This window comes from Tamandua tetradactyla, chromosome 4 (genome assembly GCF_023851605.1).
Source record: "Tamandua tetradactyla isolate mTamTet1 chromosome 4, mTamTet1.pri, whole genome shotgun sequence".
Lineage (NCBI taxonomy): Eukaryota > Metazoa > Chordata > Mammalia > Pilosa > Myrmecophagidae > Tamandua > Tamandua tetradactyla.
This window is the reverse complement of record NC_135330.1, coordinates 66999591-67018317: the sequence shown is the minus strand read 5'-3', so window position 1 is coordinate 67018317 and position 18727 is coordinate 66999591. Positions and strand designations below refer to the sequence as shown.

General features: G+C 39.4%; 1 long non-coding RNA gene across 1 annotated transcript; it reads left to right on the top strand.

Annotated features, from left to right (window-relative positions):
- The first annotated feature begins 1004 nt into the window (after nt 1-1004).
- On the top strand, nt 1005-17479 carry LOC143679030 (uncharacterized). The gene is made up of 4 exons (XR_013173523.1): nt 1005-1093; nt 5686-5866; nt 6762-6813; nt 17296-17479. It is a non-coding gene; the product is annotated as an uncharacterized LOC143679030 (long non-coding RNA).
- Nucleotides 17480-18727: the final 1248 nt, after the last annotated feature.

Genomic DNA, 18727 nt, shown 5'->3' with positions numbered 1-18727 from the left:
GTTCCCTTTCTTGGAGGAAGAAACCCCAATGTCTAATTTTTCTCAAATTCAATTACATACCCACCTACTTCCTCTCTGTGTCAGACTAAGCTTTCTAAAACATTCCAGCCTTTTCTTTCAGGCAGCTATTAAGAAATAGTTATTTTCCCTCCCAGTCTGGCATCTCAGAATTTTTTTTTTTTACCAAATGTCTAATTAATTAACCCTAATTAATTGGAATTTAAAATCGCTTTCCAAATCCACAGTACTGTAAAGTTGCCCTCCTGCCCATAGGAAGATTCAGTAAAAAGTCTTGCATTACTATTAAGAACATAATATTCTCAAAGCATGCCTCTCATGAAGCTATGAAATTGTTCAAAGAGAAAATCAGGAGAAATTGTCTCTATCAAGTGGCACAAAGCTATTTAGAAAGAATTACTTTGTCAAGCAAGCTTTGAGCTAAGTTGAATGTGAGATTTCTTTTTTTTTTTTTTTTTGCTTTGAGCAGTTTTTTCAACCCCACCCCTATTCTTGTAAAAAAGAAAATCAATGTTTTCTGGAAGAACAGAGATGAGAGCCTTTGGAGAACTCCACCTCCTGTTTGCTACAAAAAAAAACCATTAATACATGTCACCAGCAATGTTGGGTACCAGGGGAAACTGGACGACCTCATGAATATATTTTCTAAAGAGCTTAAAATGTCCATCTTGTATATTATTCATCTTTTAAAGAGTCTAAGAGCTATTGATCCCTTTGACTGCTGGAAAAAGCAATTTAAATGCAGCAAAAGCTCTAAGTATGTATGTATGGACAGAGCAGTGCCTGTCCAAAATGGCTTCTAAATGACTCTTTTCCCCATGTGGAGAACTGTACTGCAGCAAAGGATGACCTTTGGTAGAGGAGATGGTATCACAAGGTCTATTAAAGCAAAATAAAAGGAAATTAGTGCTGCCTTTGCTTAAAATGGCATTATTTTAATAGCCTTGTTAAAACTCATCTGTTGATAAAAGTGTTTTTTTTTTCCACAGACAATCATTGCAGGGCTGGCCCACGGTCTTCTAAAGGGCCCCTCCATCTACATGCGCTCAATAACAAGTACAGTGTTCCAAAAACAGTGCGTACCGTAAGAAGTGACATAGGTGAAAAGCTCTGGGCAGGGATCCACTTGTTATGAGATGCTGACATAATGTTATCTCTGCCAAAGATCTGCTAAGTGATGAGACTTCACCTGTTTGCTGCAGTTTCCTCACTGATAAAATGCTCTTTTCATGTCCATAGGTGTAGTGGGAGGTGACTAGTGAATATATTCTGGGGCTAATAATGTACTTTGTCAAAGTGAGGGGACTGTAGGTTTAAACCCTCTAAAATTTTCAGGACGAAGAAAGAATGCGTCTATCCATCAGAATTCCCGCGTTCTCTGAAGCTGCTGGCTCTGGCTTTTTGTTGCCATCTGAGAGTCTTTACTGGCCCTCTATCAACTCTTCGCCCAAGAAATAAGAGGCCCCTTCTTTTACTCTACCCTAAATCATATGAGACATCATAACCACGATACACATCTGGACTTGTCTTCTTGAGTCCCCAGTAGTCTGAAGAATCAGAGGTATCTCATAACAGTGATGTAGTACAGAGGGATGAGTACAGAGTCTACCAGCTCTAGCACTAACTACTTGTGTAAACGTGGCTGAAGCGTTGATTCTTTTTAGACTCTAGTTTCCTTATCTGTAAAATGGGATTATGATAAAACAGTGAAGATGAAATTAACTACGTGAAAACATTTCGCACTGTGCTATATAAAAATTCTATTTACACGTTATATTAGGCACATAAGGATATTTTACCTTTGGAAGGAGTTTCTTACTGGTTTCTTTATTAGATCTGGATCTTATACACAATAATCAATCATTGAACTTGGCTCAGCCTCCTTATGTAAAGTTTTCTTATAAACTCTCTCAGATCCATCACTACTTCCTTGACCCAATTTGGGTCTGAAAACTTTTAAAGGATAATCTCTTCTTCACCAGGGCAAAAACCTTTGATTTGCTCTAGTTTTCCTTTTGCCCAAGCCAGAGACCCTACCTATGCCTATGAACATGAGCAAAAATAGACCTAGGATCTTTTTTCCATCTTAAATATGTGGATGTGTTACATCAGAAACTTCATAAGCTTTTCCACATTTTATAAAAGGTCTGGAATTGGTAGCCAGATGGCTATTCTCTGTGCCCCCTTGAGCCAGCCTCTTCATGACATGGTAGATTCTCTCATGGACCACGACTTTGCTGCCTTGGTACTCACTCAGCTTTGACAGTGTTTGATCATCAGCTGCGAATCCACGTGAAATCTCACAGGTGATGCTGTCAGGCAGAGCAAAGGGCACCCAGATTAGTTTAATGCCAGCAAAGGGCAAGGCTTCCCCTTTGAAATAGGGCTTCTAGTTTTCTGGTATACTCATGGAAACACCAAGCTCACACATCCTTTACTTTTGTTGATCAAGTGGTTTTGAAAACTGAACACATTCATAACTGCTTGAGCCTTAACTGGCGCTTGGCTTGAATAAAGTCATGACATACGTTATTCTGTCCTAGCATTCTCTTGAGGTCAACTTCAAATGATTTGGGATCTCCCACGAATTTTTCTAATTTTATATTATTTGTTAATTCATCAAAGTGTTTTTGAACTCATGTATTTCCTTTTTAGACTGCTTTACTCCAATATGATGACAAATACTGAACTATGTTTCTAAAATCCAAGTTTGATCATGCCATTTCCCAGCTTAAAAACTTCAGTGGCTCTGTTATCCCAGAACTTTCTGGTGTGCTTCCAAAAGCTCTTCCCACTGGGACTGGAGCCTAACTTTCAGCTCCACCTTCACTCTTTCGCATATCCCTTAACAAACACCTATTTTTATATCCCCATGTGCTTTCTTATGCTCTTTTGCTGTGTTTGAAATGTTTTTTTCCCACCTTCATCTGATGACATAATCGTACTCATTCTTCAAAGCCTGGACCAAATGTTACCTCAGCTGTAAAGTCCAGTGAACCCTTTCTCTTATTACCACATACTTAGAATAATTGAATCATGCCTGTTTTTCTATAACTTTATTTTCTATTAGACGTCCCCTCAAGGGCAGAACCACATCTTATTCTCTTGGTATTCTGAGAGCATAGTTGAGTGCTTGTAACACAGTAGATGATCAATCAATCAATCTTTACGGAAAGAAATAATAAAGCATCAAATATTGACAAATACTGGCTCTTTTAATGGTTCCAATTTTACTATTTTAAAATTCAAGTTAGCTCCTATTTCATATATCTACACATTAGATTCAATGGACACTTTATAATACACACCACTTTTCATACACTGAAGTCTTTTAAAGGATGCTAAACACATCCCCTCTCAACTTTTTTCTTCCAGATGGTTCTAATCTTTCTGATTCATTTTCATATATTGCATCCTGTTGATAATTTTAGCTGTGTTCTCCGGAGCCTTGCAGTGTTATTTTGTTGTTTATAAAATGAGGACAGGTTAGGCAGCTATAGCTGAATCCAGGATTCCAAAAGTGGAAGATTTATGGTTTGAACCAGGGTGCAGCAGTATTCTCTGTCTCATTACAATATGTTCTCGCCCCATAAAGGCCAAAGGCCCTCATCGGGAATGGGTACCTTGTCTCCTGAATCCCTTTATCAAATTCTAACGATCACTCAGAGTTCAGTATCCTTTGAGCATAGATGGATTTTTTTCTAAAAGCCATTGCCTTGTTTCTGTTCATGTGGAAATGTACCTCTATCTTTTGACCTCCGCTTGGTTTCTCTTGGCGTTTATAAGAAGTACCACACAGGAGTTTTCTTTTCCCCATTTAGAAGAATTCTCTGTTATCTGTAAACTTGGGGATTTCAATGGATAATCTCTCTTGTACTTCACTGGATAAAACTTTAAATAAACGTGATCAAGAGACTACTGTCGTGGTGATTTTACCATTTTGTCACAGAATGTCCAATTTACTTCATTCCTTTTATTCCTGGATCTATGCCAATTCCATATCTATGAGGAAAAAAGATCCCTTTAGTTCTACTATGTTTTTAGAAAAAAAAATCACTCAGCATATAATTAAATCAAAGCGTTTTTGAAAGTAGAGATAATTGCATTTCTTAATTCCATTTTACAAAGTACTAATTTATTCTTTCAGAAGCTCCACAAAAATTGGGCAGTTGGTCCTAGCTAGATGAAGAGTAGTTGCTAGCTGCTGGTGGTAACCAGAAATACATTGACCAGTGGAAAGGCCAGAGGTAAAGAGAATGAGAAGAGAAAACGTCAAAGCAGTGGGACCTCGAGTTTGTATAGAATAGAGAAAGGGAGCGAACTTGGTCAGGAGACAGACAATGTAAACCAAAATGTAAGAATGACAAGTGCTCGTGCCACCAAGGCTGATGGAAATAAGCAAACAGCCAAAGGATAAGTAGGCATAAGTGAATGGAGGTTCTGTAGATAGTTATTTTTAGGAGATGGAACCTCATTTCCTTAGGGTCTTGTGTCTGTTTTAAGCACATGGATCTCTATGGTGGAGTTCTAAGTATAGATTTCCTAATTACAATTTTTTTCCTGCTAAAACTGTGCTATCATATTTTAATTTTGCTTCATTCACTGTTCAATGATCTTACCCTTTATTGTCCAGCAACTGATATTTACCAGATCCCTGTAATTTGTAAGTCATTGTGAAAAACAAAGGAAATAGAGAGAATGAAGTTCTTCCTTGTCCTTAAGGATCTCATAAACTAGTAAGGAGGATATGCCAAATAATCAAATAAGTAAAATATATGATAGACTAGAATAAGCGGGAAAAGAGAGAACAAAATGCTCTGTGTGTCAGTGTCTCTGTTTAGAAAGCCCTTCCCACAATTACCAGGCTCTGATTGTCATTTTATGGCTTACCTTTCCAAGCCAACTCAAATGCCACCAGTCCCTTGAAGACGTCTCTGATTATGCCCGTCCTTAGCCTTGTGTTTATTTCTTCCTTACGGCATAGTATCTGCCCAGGGAATAACAAGTATTTCACTTTCCAGTATGAACATGATGACCATTCATTCTGGACTTTTCTGGGCAGTCTGTGTTTTATATATTTATATTTATTTATTAATAGAAGAAATTCTTTTATGTGATTTAATCTTTAGACCTTGCCACATGTTCTAACACTAAAGTCTTTGTTTTGGACAATATGGTCAGAGCAGTTGGAGTAGAGGCAGAGGCCGTGTTCACTTGGTTTGACTGATATACCAGCTATATATGATTGACCTTCATTCTGATCAATTGGGCAAAATCTATTCTTACTGGTCAATGGCCATTCCATATGAGTTGTTAATTATTTTGAGCATCACTCTAGGTATAAGGAAATCATGGAAATGTAGGTTGGATTCAGAAAAATAGAAACTTATATGCTAGGTTAGGGAAAAAGGGCCTTCAAGGGCACTGTGATACCATCAATGGTTTTATATCTGTCTGCCTAGGTGAAATGATTCACTGGTCAGCAAACTAAAAAGAAAAAAACTTCTCCTTATCAACCAAGCCATTCTTTGACATTTGTATTTGTTTATTTACATGGGTTTTCAAAAACACTTATTGAACACCTCTTTGGCAGAGACTGATAACTATTTACCAAAATCTATTTTTTCTTCCTGGACATGTCTATACATCTGCCTGCCTCCCTTGCAGTTACGTGTGGCCATGTGACTAGATTCCAGTTAATAGAATATGACTAGGAGGAGACTCCCCCTGAGCCTGAGTGATCTTGAAAACCACGTGTTTGATATGGCAGAGCAGTCATCATCTTGGGTCTTGAATAACCGTTGAACAGAGAGCCCTCTACTTCCATCTCACCAACCTGGCACATTGTGTGAGTAAAAACTGAACTTCTATTTTTATTAAGCCATTAAGTGTTTGGATCTAATTATTATTGTAGCCTAGCTATACCAATTAAGATAAGCTGGGTTATGTTGTGATTTGAAAAATTCTCAGTCATTTAAGCCACAAGGATTTATTTCTCACACATGCTACTTTTCCACGGAGGGTTGGCTAGGAGCTCTTTTCCCATGTTTTGTTTCTCACTTTTTCACCCTCTCTTGCCTAATGGTACAGCCACTGTCTGGAATACTTCTGGTTACCTTGGCGGAGGGAAAAGTACTGAAGAGACTTATATTGGCCGTTAAACCATCAACCAGGGGCCCTTCATTGTTCCAACTCACAATTCATTGTGAGTCAGACTTGGTCCTATGGCTCCAATCTAAGTCAGGAAATACGCTTCTTCCATGTTCCTGGAAGCCAGATGGGTAGAAGAATTCAACAGCATTAAAGATCAGCACACCCGCCTAAGTGATCTAAAACAGCCTATCATGCTAGGCTCTGCTAGATTCTGACTTTTAAAGATTAATATTAATCATGGTCCTAGTTTTGCAATATCACAATGGATTTTTCTTCTAAACTCATGGGTGGATGCCATCTGATTTTGGTGATTTTCTTCAATATTTTTGAATCAGATGGTAAATGTATTATAAAATAACCCACTCATTCATTTATTCCATAAACAATATGTATCCAGTGTGTATTTATACAGTACCTTTCCTGGGTGCTGTGGGGATACAATGATGAAGTTGACGTTGATCCAGCTCTCAAAGAACTCAGAATGTAGGAAATGGTTTGTTCTAATATCTCCAAGCTGTAGCCATTAAATATGTCCCTCGTTATTTTCTCAGCAAAACTAAGGCTGTCTTGATTTTTCACTTTGTTCTTAGGGAGGTGAATGTTAACTCAGAAGCATGACTGCTCTGCTGCACAAGACTCAAGGTGAGGTCCCTTTGTGGTTTTCTAACATTTGGTTCTTGAGTCTTTGGCTCATTTTGAGGTGCTGTGAACCATAGCCTATGTATGAGGTGCCTCCACTGATACACCCAAGAGACAAGAGTGGAGACATGGACCGAAATCATTGGACTCTGTTCTAGCTCATCCTTCTTTCGGTGTCCCAGCCTATGTTTATTTTTGGAAGTTTCATTCCATTTTACAATTCTATTTGAAAAGTAATAGAGCAGTTCTTTTCAAATTGAGTTTCTTAGTGCCTGAGGATTAAGAGGAAGCAGCAGCAAAGAGGATTAAGAGGAAGCTCCAGGTTCCCTGTCTCTACTCTAACCAGAGCCGTTTTTGACTGTTTTATGCATTGGAATTCTATATACCACTCTATTATTAGAAATGTCCAAGTCTTTAAAGAAAGTATACAAACAATTATCTAATGGGTTGCTATTTTAAAACATTACCAGGAGACCAAGAGAATTAATAAAGATGCTGCTTTGACATACCACAGACCATGAGATCTTGAAAGTATTTAGAATCATTCAGTTTCTTCTGAGAAAATAGTTTCCTTCAGTCTATAGCTCACTATGCCATTTAGAAAGTGCAGAATCTCATAGAATGGACCTTATTCCCTTTAGGCCATGCGTTCCATAAAGAAAGCATTTAGCTGATGATTTGCATATAGCAGACCATCAAAAAGTGTCTATTGAATGAACAAAGGAAAGAAGCAGGGTTAGTCTTCACATGGTAGGCAGGCAAAACAAAGCTCAGAGCGGGGAAGGGTTTGGCCCAAGGTCACACAGTAAAAGAGAGGCAAAGGTGGTATAAAATTGTAGGACTTCTTAAACTGGATATGTAACGTTGATCCTTAAACATTGATTAAAAAAAAGAAATGAAACAGTCAAACTCAACCTATTGCCTGCCATCCTTTGCCCTCTCTCTCCATATCCACCCTAATGATGCAATACAGAGACAATTCAAGTTCTAATTCGCATGATCAATGGTCTTGTCTGTCTGCTCTTTCTGTTAGTACAGGATGCCAAGGAAGCTGTTCTGTCCTCCATGATATAGAATGTGTCTCTTCCTTCCCTTACACCTCCCCCCATCTGCAGAACTCCAGGGCATAGCAGAGGGAGGTTTTGTGTCCAGCAGCAGTAATCTGTGGGTGGTGCTGAGCAGAAGACAGTTTAAGAAGGACAAGCTGTGCTAAGGTTAGGTTGTTCCATTTTCTCCTTCCTTTGCATCACCAATGATGTTATTTATGGAATGCCAGTATGTTTCCTTTTTTAACTATAAGGAGGAAAAATAGAGTCTTGTATAAGAACAAGATTGATGACTCAACAGGGCTGTTCAATGCCAAATTACATCCTGTATTCTCATTTGTAACATTGTTTCTTACAGTAGCATGCTTCTGGGTGCATGGTGAGACTGAACCCCAAGATGTTCACCTGCCTAAGGGGCTTATTCCTATCATAGCAGCCCAGGTGGACTGATGGGTCCATTGTCATGAACTCTGGCCTGGTGAACCTAGTATGACCAAATCTTGCTGATCTATGAGCAGGGAGTGAGGCAAAACCTTACAGGGATAGTGTAATTTTTGGTTGAGTTTTCTTTCAGGTGGTCTAAATATTAAGCTTTTCTGGCATTATAACATATCAGAGGATCGTTATTTTTAGTAGTGTTAAATACCATGACTCTTATCTGTTTTAAGTTCTTCCTGTTACAAATAAGTAACTTAGTCATAAATACATTTGCAAGTACTGATTAACCAGAGATGTGTAGCTCTCTGGACCAATGGGCTCTTTTTTTTTTTTGTATGGTTGTGCAAGCTATTGGAGACAAAATTAAAGGCTAAATTTCTTCACTGCTTTGCAAGTCTTCCTTCAATCATACAAATTTGAAGTTTTGGTTATTGTCTTGGCTGTTTTGCTACTCTAAAATTCTGGACAGCTATGTGCTGAGTGTGTGGGTGTATGTGTGTGTCTTTGTGTATATGTCTTTTAACTGTATGTATGTAGCAAGGCGAGCTATCGTGCAACCCAAACTGGAAACAGAAAACATCGGAGGCAGCAATGTGTTAGAAAAGCATTCTCTTTGGATTTATGCTGACCTTGCTGTCAATGCTGGTTTTCTTATTTACTGTGTGATCATGGACCAGTTTCATAATCATTTTGAGCCTTACTTTCTTCTATAAAAATGTAAAGTTTACTTTAAAAGATATATGTAGAGTGTTTGACAAAGCGCCTCATACATAAAGGTTCATGATACATTCCTTCACGTAACATGATGTATTAATGATCTGCTATATGTGAAGTCCCTGATTACACACAATAATGCCTGCTTCCTTCTTTCAAGAAGCGTCATTAGAGTGTAAAACATAGCAACCTATCAGAAGTGGGGGTGGGGCTGTAGAGCAGCTTTTCTGACTCTTGGAGATACAGCATGACAGCAGAGAGCTGAAATGACCTGCTCCAGGTCACAGCATAATGGGGCAAAGAAGGACTCAAATTCAAGTTCATCTGATCCCCACCCAAGATTTTGCTTTCAGTGGGACCCATGGCTTCTTAGAGGGAGTAAAAGACTTTTCCCTGTGATCTTTGGCCTGTATGTAGCCAGAGGAAACAGAGCACACCTGGTCGACCCTGAAATGGCCCCATCTACCTTCTTCTGCCACTGTGGGGGTTTGTTTATATGGTACAGAGGACGAAATATTCATTTTTTTAAAACTCTGGCCTCTATTCTGCATTCTATATTCATTTATTTTCAATAACAGTTTCAGATTTCTCATTTTTCCCCTGAAACCTTACAAATATTTTTTTCTGTCCTGCCTTTCTTACAATATTTACATAAAAGCCAAGTTGAAAAATTTATAGCAGTAATGAAGACCTTGGGGAAAACAAAATGCTCCAAGAACTAATGCTGCCTTTAACCCTTTGCTGAGGACCAATGCCAGAACTGCAGTCCACACAGCGGACAGTTACATGAAACATGCTGGAAGACACCCATTTCACCTAAGAAATGCTAATAGTGGGATCAATATGGGGATTCTCCTGACCTCACTCATCACATACTTTTAGTCCACAGAGGATACCATGGAAATAAAAGTGAATTTAATAGCTAAAGTTTGAAGCAGTCATGTAAATTCTATAAAGTTTACTATTTGAAAATATTGGAAGGGTGGAATGCAACTTAGAGTAAACTGTGACTTCATGAAAAATCTGAAAGGCAACACATTAAAGGACTACAATTTTACCCCTATTAAGTATATTTCATATAAAAGACAAACTCTTTCTTCCTTTCAACCAGTGAATATTTAATGAACATCTACAACCTGTCAGTCACTCAGTATCCAAAGAATTCCATGCATTCCTTGTCCCCATAGAGCACTCAGCCTAGTGTTCATTAATAGAAGTTTGATACTATCACCAATGCTGTCTTTTCTCTTCCGTTTTTTAGATACTTTCTGATTCTACCTGGGGGCCTTGGCTGAAGATATGCTTCATCAACTACGGGGTGGACTAAGGGGTTGGCTAGCGGGGCGGCTGCTAAGGCAACCACTGCCTAAGGGGCTCTGAAACGCCCCTGAAAATGGCACCAAATGGATAAATGGTTTTTAATTCTGAGATAGTATCATATGTGGTTGGAAGGAAGATCACTAAGATGGGATGATCCTGGGCAAGACAACGGAGATTTGACACTTGATTTCTAAAGAAGAGATTCACTTGACTATAAGACTTACCTTTACCTTGGTGGGTTATGCACATTTGGAACCCAGAGCTGAGCTGTCCTGGATGATGGAAAGGTTGAGTGATGCTGTCTTCAGTCCTACCCCTCCCCTCTCCACCTCAAAATGCTCAGATTCTCCTCTAAGTAAATGTTGATCACATATTTTAAACATTAGCCCCTATGTTTCAATCTACCCCTGACCATAAATGGAACATTTGGGGCAAGTGAGCATTTCAGCATGTCTCAAGCTACATGAATTTAATATTAAAAAAATAATAATGGTAGCAACAACAATTGGTATTTGCCAACCTTCTTGGGTCTCATATGATGCAATCTGGAGGGTGGTTTCTGGATTCAAATTTCTGGGTACAAATCCCAGTTCAGTCATTTCCTGGTTGTGCAACTTAAGGTAAATGATTTTTAATCTTCCAGTACCTTAATTTCCTCATCTTTAAAATGGAGATAATAATTATTCATTACCTCATGAGCATGAGGTAAAGATTAAATAAGTTAGCGCAGGTAGAATGCTCTGAAGTATGCAATATGACTACAATATTTTATTTGCTATTATTATTATTTTACATATTCCTCACAATAATCTTGAAAGGTAGATTTTATCTCCATTACATTGTTAAGAAAATAAGGCTCATGGTAGTTTAACAATTGGTTAAAGGTCAAATTGCTAATAAGCGGCAAGGCCAGGACTTGAACCCTTGATCTATCTGATGCCAAAACCTGGTATTCCTTTAATAGCACACTGTGCTATTACACACTAGATAATAGACACTATCTCTGTGTCAGGGCCATGTAACACCTGAATACAGAAGCTCTGAAGTTAAACTGCCTGAGTTCAAATATCAGCACCACCCCTTTTAGCTGTGTGACTTTGGGTGAGTTACTTCTCCTCTCTGTGCCTGAGTTGTCTATTCATGGGAACAATATCAGTCCCCAACTCGAGGGTTGTTATGATGACTGAATAGCAAACATGTATAAGGTAGTTAGCAGAGTGCTTTACACATAGCAAGTGTTCAAGAAAGGTTTAGTATTTTCACCATCATCACCAAAGTCATTTACATATTGGGAGTTTTAGAGCGCAGAGTGCTAATCCCTATGCTATTTGCTTATTCTATATATTTTAAATGAGCCTACCCTGATTAGTAAACTTTTGCTGGGAGCCTGTAAAAGCTGGGCTTGTGATATTCTCTGCTGCTTTGGCTTATTCTCTCTCGAAATGTGTTCCGACTTCCTTCTACTTTGTTCCTTGTGACTTACTCCTCTTCCTCCTGTTCAATTTGCCAATCCACATGATCTCTATTTCTCGGTTTCTCACGTCTTGCCCAGAATCCCTGAAATCTCACCTGCTGTATTTCAGACCTTCTTCCCCAGCTCAGTCTCAGCCTCATTCAGACCATGTTCAGATATTCAGCCTGAGTGTGAGTCTCCTCCCCCACCCCTCTACCCCCACCATCCCTTCCCTTGGTAGGTCTCAGGACCCAAGTTACCTAGTGCTTCCTCCTTCTTCCCAGCCCGGGGGTGGGGGCTATTGGGTTTGGAACACCATTTTATGAGTCTCCCTTCCGTAGTGTTGTAATAATGCAGAATTTGATTAATACCAAAAAGGATTATGGTCAGCCCTCCCAGTAATATATAATTTAAAATAAAAACAATATGAAACTATAAAATAAATGTTAGCAAGTTTAACATAGTGTTTATTTTTCCCCAGGTGATTATTTTGATGTTGTTTTCTTTTTATTAAACAGCAAATAGCAAACTCTTTCCCACCTCCCTGCCAACTTCAATTTATTTTATTGTTTGTTTCCTGACATTGCTGGTGTCGGAACACAAGCATATACTGCCTTTTCTAGCAATAAAAATGTGTAATAAGAGAACTTCTAGCATTGTTGTGGTCTCACCAGGCCTGGCACCCTTGACCTGCTTCTCAGCCTTCCTTCTCAGCTTGGGCCCAGGGTCTGCTTGACCTCCAGCCTCTGCTCCCATCCTGACTCCTGGCTCCAGCTTCAGTTCTCCCTTCCAGTTTACAGCCAAGTTGAAACCCCGCTGCCTGATGGAAAAGTCCATGGTCACAGGCACACAGCTATTCTGGACCTTCGCCATAAGACTCTGCTTCTCCAGGCACCATTTTCCATTTTGCCCTATAGAAACTTTTAACCAGTTTAGCATTGTTGTGAAATGGCATGTTATGGGGAAAGAAGGGACTTTGGAAGTTGATCGTGTTAGATTCGAATACATATTTCAGCACTGTGACCTTGGACAATGAATTCATTTCCTGGGGTTGCTTAACAAATCACCACAATATTCGTGGTTTAAAACAGCAGAAATTTATTCTCCCACAGTTCTGGAGGCCAGAGGTCCAAAATCAAGGTGTTAGCAGGCTGCACTCTCTACTAAGACTCCTGGGGAGAGATCTGTTCCTTGCTTGTTCCAGCTGCTGGTGGCTGCCCAGATTTCCTTGCCTTGTGGCCACATCATTCCAATCGGTGCCTCTGTAGTCATATTGCTCCCTCTTCTTCTCTGGTGGCTTTTTCTTTCCAAATGATGCATGTGATTGCATTTAGAGTCCACCCAGAAAAACCAGGATAAGCGCTTCCTCTTAGGATCCTTAATTTAATCACAGCTTTTACCACCTAAAGTAATACTCTTCTGCCACATAAAGTAATAGTCAGATTTCAGGAATTAGGGTATGGACATACCTTTTTGGAGAACACCAGTCTATCCAGTATAGGCAGGTTACAGGGCCACCCTTTCCAGAGCAAAGACAATAACTCACACATATCCTTGCTGTGAGGATTAAGTAAGAGAGGTTCAGTAAATGGTAGCTGTGACTATTAGTGAGTCAGCAACAACATTATCTACTACAGCCTACAAGCACTGCTGGAATACAAATTATATCAGTCCCCATCTGCTCCAAGCCAATGATGGTTACCTTTCAAGAAGTCTGCCACCTGCAATCTCAGTCTTACCCATTCCTGGGCCATGTTCCAGGAAGCATCCCCAAAGAGTAGCCTTCAGGAACAACTGGGTATTTCTAGGCCCAATGTCTCATTATCTTGGAATAGATTTACTTTTCCCATTAGCTGCATAGCAATTGCAAAATCTTCTTTATATAACTAACTGATTCTTATCTAAATGACCTTTGGCCTTGGTCCCTGCCTCATGTTTTAGTGCCTAGAGTGAATTTTGACCAGTCCTTGTTGCTGCGGGTCTCTTTCCCTGAGGTATGAGTCTGCTTCTGTCTGGCCCACAACCTGTCTTGCAGGAATCCACTTTCACCATCCTTCTCTGTCTCACTTGCCCACTCCCTTCGCAAGTGAGTGCAACCATTCTCTACCTCATCTGTCCACTCCCTCTACGCCTGAGCAATTTCCTGCTTCTGCCTCACTCTCTCTACATGTGACCTGAGCCACACTGAATAGCATGCTCACTTTGAAGCACTGTTGTCTTTCATCACCATCCTTCTGCATATCCAGTTCATTTCTCTGGAATACCTTCTCCTCCTTTTCTTTCTTACTCCTTCATATCCTAGGAGATGATCAAAATTTATCTCTTTTAGGAAGCCTTCTCATATTGGGTTAGATGTTCCTCCCCTGTGCTTATCTCTACCATGGCTTTGCTAATATAATGTGCTTTTTTGGTACCATACCTATCACCTCCAATAAGCTATGAGCTTCTTGAGGTTGAGATTGGGTCTTTTGCTACAGTTGGTCTCTAGCACAGTGACTCATGATATTCATTACTCAGAGGACTATTGAATGGTCTTTAAACTAAAAATCATCATCTCCCTGAAGCCTTAAGGCTGCACCTTTGAATTAGACCCTCTTAACAAACAATTGGCCCCAAGGAGACTTTACAGTAGTAATTGTAGTTGGTAGAGATCTCCAGGATCCTGTTAAAGACCACCTCTGCCACTGCAGTCATTATTCATTCTTTGACCCAATACCAACAGGCTCCATATTTATTCATCACGCCTCTGAGGATGTGCCGAAGTAGTCTGTGATGCATTTGACAAACCATGACCTTTAGGGAATGAAACTCATTGGTCTAGCTGGATGTACTAAGCTAGCAGTGAACTAATTCACTGTGCTTTTCTAAAGCTGGAGATGGCTCTTATTATTGTTTTCATTTCTAGCAAAAACATAATACTTCATAGTTTACAGGTGGGGCGGTGGTGGTGCAGTGGCAGGGTTCTCACCTGCCATGCTGGAGACCTGGGTTTGATTCCTGGTGCCTGCCCAAGCAAAAAAAAAAATGAATTATATATGTATTTTTTTCTCAAATAATATGTCGTTAAACTCATTGTTCACCTGGATAGGTAGGAATTGTATTTTCACTTCTTTCCTGGAAAAGGGCCATGGCACCAGAATTAGATGGACTTGGATTGGAATCTCACATGTGCTAATTATTTGTTGTATGTTCTTGAAAAATCAGTTAACCACCCTGAGACTCAGGGTTCTTAAGGAGAAGGATATTTTGACCAAATTGAAACTGCCATTTTGACTTCATCTTTTAAACTTCAGAAATGATTCAATCTTGCATTAAAATTGAAATGAAAAAGAAATAATGCTAAGGAAAATGGGAAAAAATTATAAATGATTAAATTGTGCAATATGGAACATTGATCAAGAAATTAAATTGGCTTAATGGAGTTCACTGGAAAAATATTTTCTCTACAAAAAAATGTATTGATGCTCGCATAATTCTGACTGAGATATTTCTGTTTGAAATATACTTGAGGGTCAATGTGGGGTCAAAGTGGTGAGCACAAATAGCCTGTGCCTTAATGATCATAATAGTAACTATAAAAACTCTTTCTGAGCACTGTTTCAAGGGCTTTTGCATGCAAAATCTCATGTACTCATCATTGAAGTCCCAGAGGTGGTGTTGTTACACGGCCCATCTTAGAAAGAGAGAACATGGCCTGACACATTTGGAACATTATATCAAGTTGACCCTCATCCTTATCATTGTCATTTCACTACCTCCTATGCCGGAATCTCATGGCTTCTCAACATTCTCAGGATGAAATCCCAACTTTTTGTCATGGCTTGTAAGACCTTTTCCTAGCTTCTTCTATACCATTTCTTCTCACGCTTCCTTGTGCTCATCCACGCTTGTTTCTTGCAGATCCTGAACACAACAAGCATATTTTTCCCTTAGGCTCTTACTAATAGGAAGCTTCCTTCCAGGGAAGCTCTTTCTCTAGGCAAGTACATGCCTCCCTCCGTCCCTGTATTGATGACAGAGGTGTTACGTCCCAGAGCAATTTTCTGACAATCCTTTCTCAAGTAAGCATCCCCACCTTGCCATTCTCTACTTCCTTACTCTTCTTTCTCCTCCTTCACAAGAGAAACATGATACTGTATTTTTATATTTTACATATTTTTATTTACTATCTTCTATTAGACTAACAGGATGGTGGTTATTTACATTCTGTTGCTTCTTTTTTTAATTTTAATTTTTTTTTAGCTGTGAAATATATGTACAAAAAAGCAGTAAATTCCCAAGTATGTTTTTTATGAATATTTATAGAACAGATTTTAAAGTTTAGTATGGGTTACAATTCCACAAATTTTTTGTTTTTTCTTCTAGCTGCTCCAAGTAACTGTCGACCAACAGAAATACCAATATAGTGATTCTGCAGTCATACTCATTTGTTGATTCCTATGTTCTGTATTATACTCTTCCTTTTCTTTAAACAACATATATACATAGAAGCAATAAATTTCAAAGTACATCGCAACACTTAGTTGTACAACAGATTTCAGAGTTTGATATGGGTTGCAATTCCATAATTTTAGGTTTTTATTTCTAGCTCTCTAAAATACTGGGGGTTTAAAGAAATACCCATATAATGATTCAACACTCATACTCATTTGTTAAACCCAACCTTCTTTGTATGACTCCACCATCACCTTTGATCTTTCTCCCACTCTTTAGGGGTATTGGGCTATGGCCATTCAAACTTTCTCATGTTGGAAAGGGCTGTCAATAATATGGGATAGGGGATGGAACTAGTTGATGTTCTGGAAAGGCTGGCCCCTCCGCATTTCAGGACTTATCTGGTCCAGGAGCCCATGTGGAAGTTGGAGGTTTTGGAGAGTTACCCAGTGCATGGAACTTTTGTAGAATCTTATGCGATGCCCTAGATATTCTTTAGGATTGGCAGGAATGGTTTTGGCTGGAGTTTGGCAAGTTATGATAGTAGCAATGTCTAACTGGAACTTGTGTAAGAGTGACCTTGAGTGTAGTCTCTTGACTCTATTTGAACTCTCTCAGCCACTGATACCTAATTTGTTACACTTCTTTCCCCCCTTTTGGTCAGGATGGTATTGTTAATCTGATGGTACCTGGGCCAGGCCCATCCCTGGGGGTCATCTCCCATGCTGCCAGGGAGATTTTCATCCCTGGATGTCATGTCCCAAGTAGTGGGAAGGGTGATGGATTCACTTGAAGAATTGGGTTTAGAGAGAGAGAGGCCACATCTGAGCAACAAAAAAAGGTCCTCGGGAGGTGACTTTTAGTCATGCCTATAGGTAGGCTAAGTTTCTACATTACATGCATAAGCTTAATATGAGCAAGCCTCAAGACTATTAACTGTTCTTTCACTAATATCCAGGACAGTGTCTGCCACATAGTAGGTACTCAATAATTTTCAAATGAATAAATAGATAAGTGAATGTGAAATGTTTGTGCACAAAGGTACAAGTTTGTAAAAGTGTTCTTTGCTTCCCATTGCAGTGACTTACCTAAGAGTTCCAGCCATGAGGTTCCCAAGGGGCACATAGCAGAAGAAAAGTCTGCCTGACTACCTGGCTTTATTTTCCTTTGGCACTGCCCAGACTTTCTATTCTCCATGAAGAGATTCTTGACTGAAGCCTTGTCCTAGCACCCGCGATCTTCTTTGCTTTAACTGCAATCTGCCATCCTGGGAGTAAGAACAGCTTAGTGTATAGGACAAAACATGAAGTCATTCCTATGAAAATCCTTTCCCAAATGAGGCCAATGTCCTTTATTGATTTCATGGATTTTTATGTTTGGACGATAGAAGTAATTTCTGGGGTCTGTAACGCATGTAAACAGTCTGTGCCTCCAGAAGGAAGCCTGGGGAAGCAGGAGCTAAGGCCTGGCTTCTCAAAGGACTTGTCGGCAGTGTTGGTCCCTGTGCTGGCAGTTTGCCGTGTCACAGATTGCTGATCTCGTTCCTATTGGCAGACACTGTGCACCTCATAGATGCAGCATGTTCAGTCTCCCAGGTGGAAATTGATCTCGATTGAATGACCAGAAAGTTAGATTTACACTGTTTGCAGAAACAGCCACCTTTTCTCTTCAGATAAAATAAATAGGAGATAATGAACAGGATATGTCAATGTGGCAGGAGAGTTGAAGGTCAGTGAGATGAAAAAAAAAATTAACTATTGATGAAAATGAAAAAAAAATATTGGAAACAACCAAAGACCCTTTATTCTTCTGAGCAGGGCAAGAAATCAGAATTTTAAAAAATAGGTGGTAGTCTTGAGTTAGAGGGGAAGAGGCATGGTGGAATCGAAAAATGGCCTAGTGAACTTTGGATTTTATTTTTTTACTTTGGATTTTGAAATATTTTATTTGTGTAAGTGAAATTCTAAAAGAGAGAATGGAAAGAGGAGCAAAGCAAAGATCCCTGCAATCAACACAAGATACGGAATATCGGCCCTGAGTCTATTTTTTAAAATCATAGTGGCAATCAGCACCTTGAAATAGGTCCCCTTTGACCTGGCCCAAAGTTATATTTTAAATGTGAATTGGAGCAATTGTCTTCACATGCATAGGAACCCATCTCAGTTTGTCAAGCACCCACCAATACTTTGTATCACAAACCAGCCACTGGGTGGGGCAAAGTGCAGGAAAACTGAAATCAAAGGAACAGAGGGAAAATTCTAAAATTCTAAGGCAGACCAGGAGACAGGAGTGGATATGAGGGAATAACACCACAGTTAACTACTGGGCATCTGTAAAGGAGGGACCAAAAATGCACTAGACCACATTTCACAATTAAAGACATGGACAAAGATTAAGAGCAGGAAGCTACAAGGAAAACAAGTTGAGGAGCAGAAGTGAAAGTGAATTGACCAGTAGCTACAATTTTGAATTCCAGCTGAATTGACCAGTAGTTACATATTTAGATTTCTTT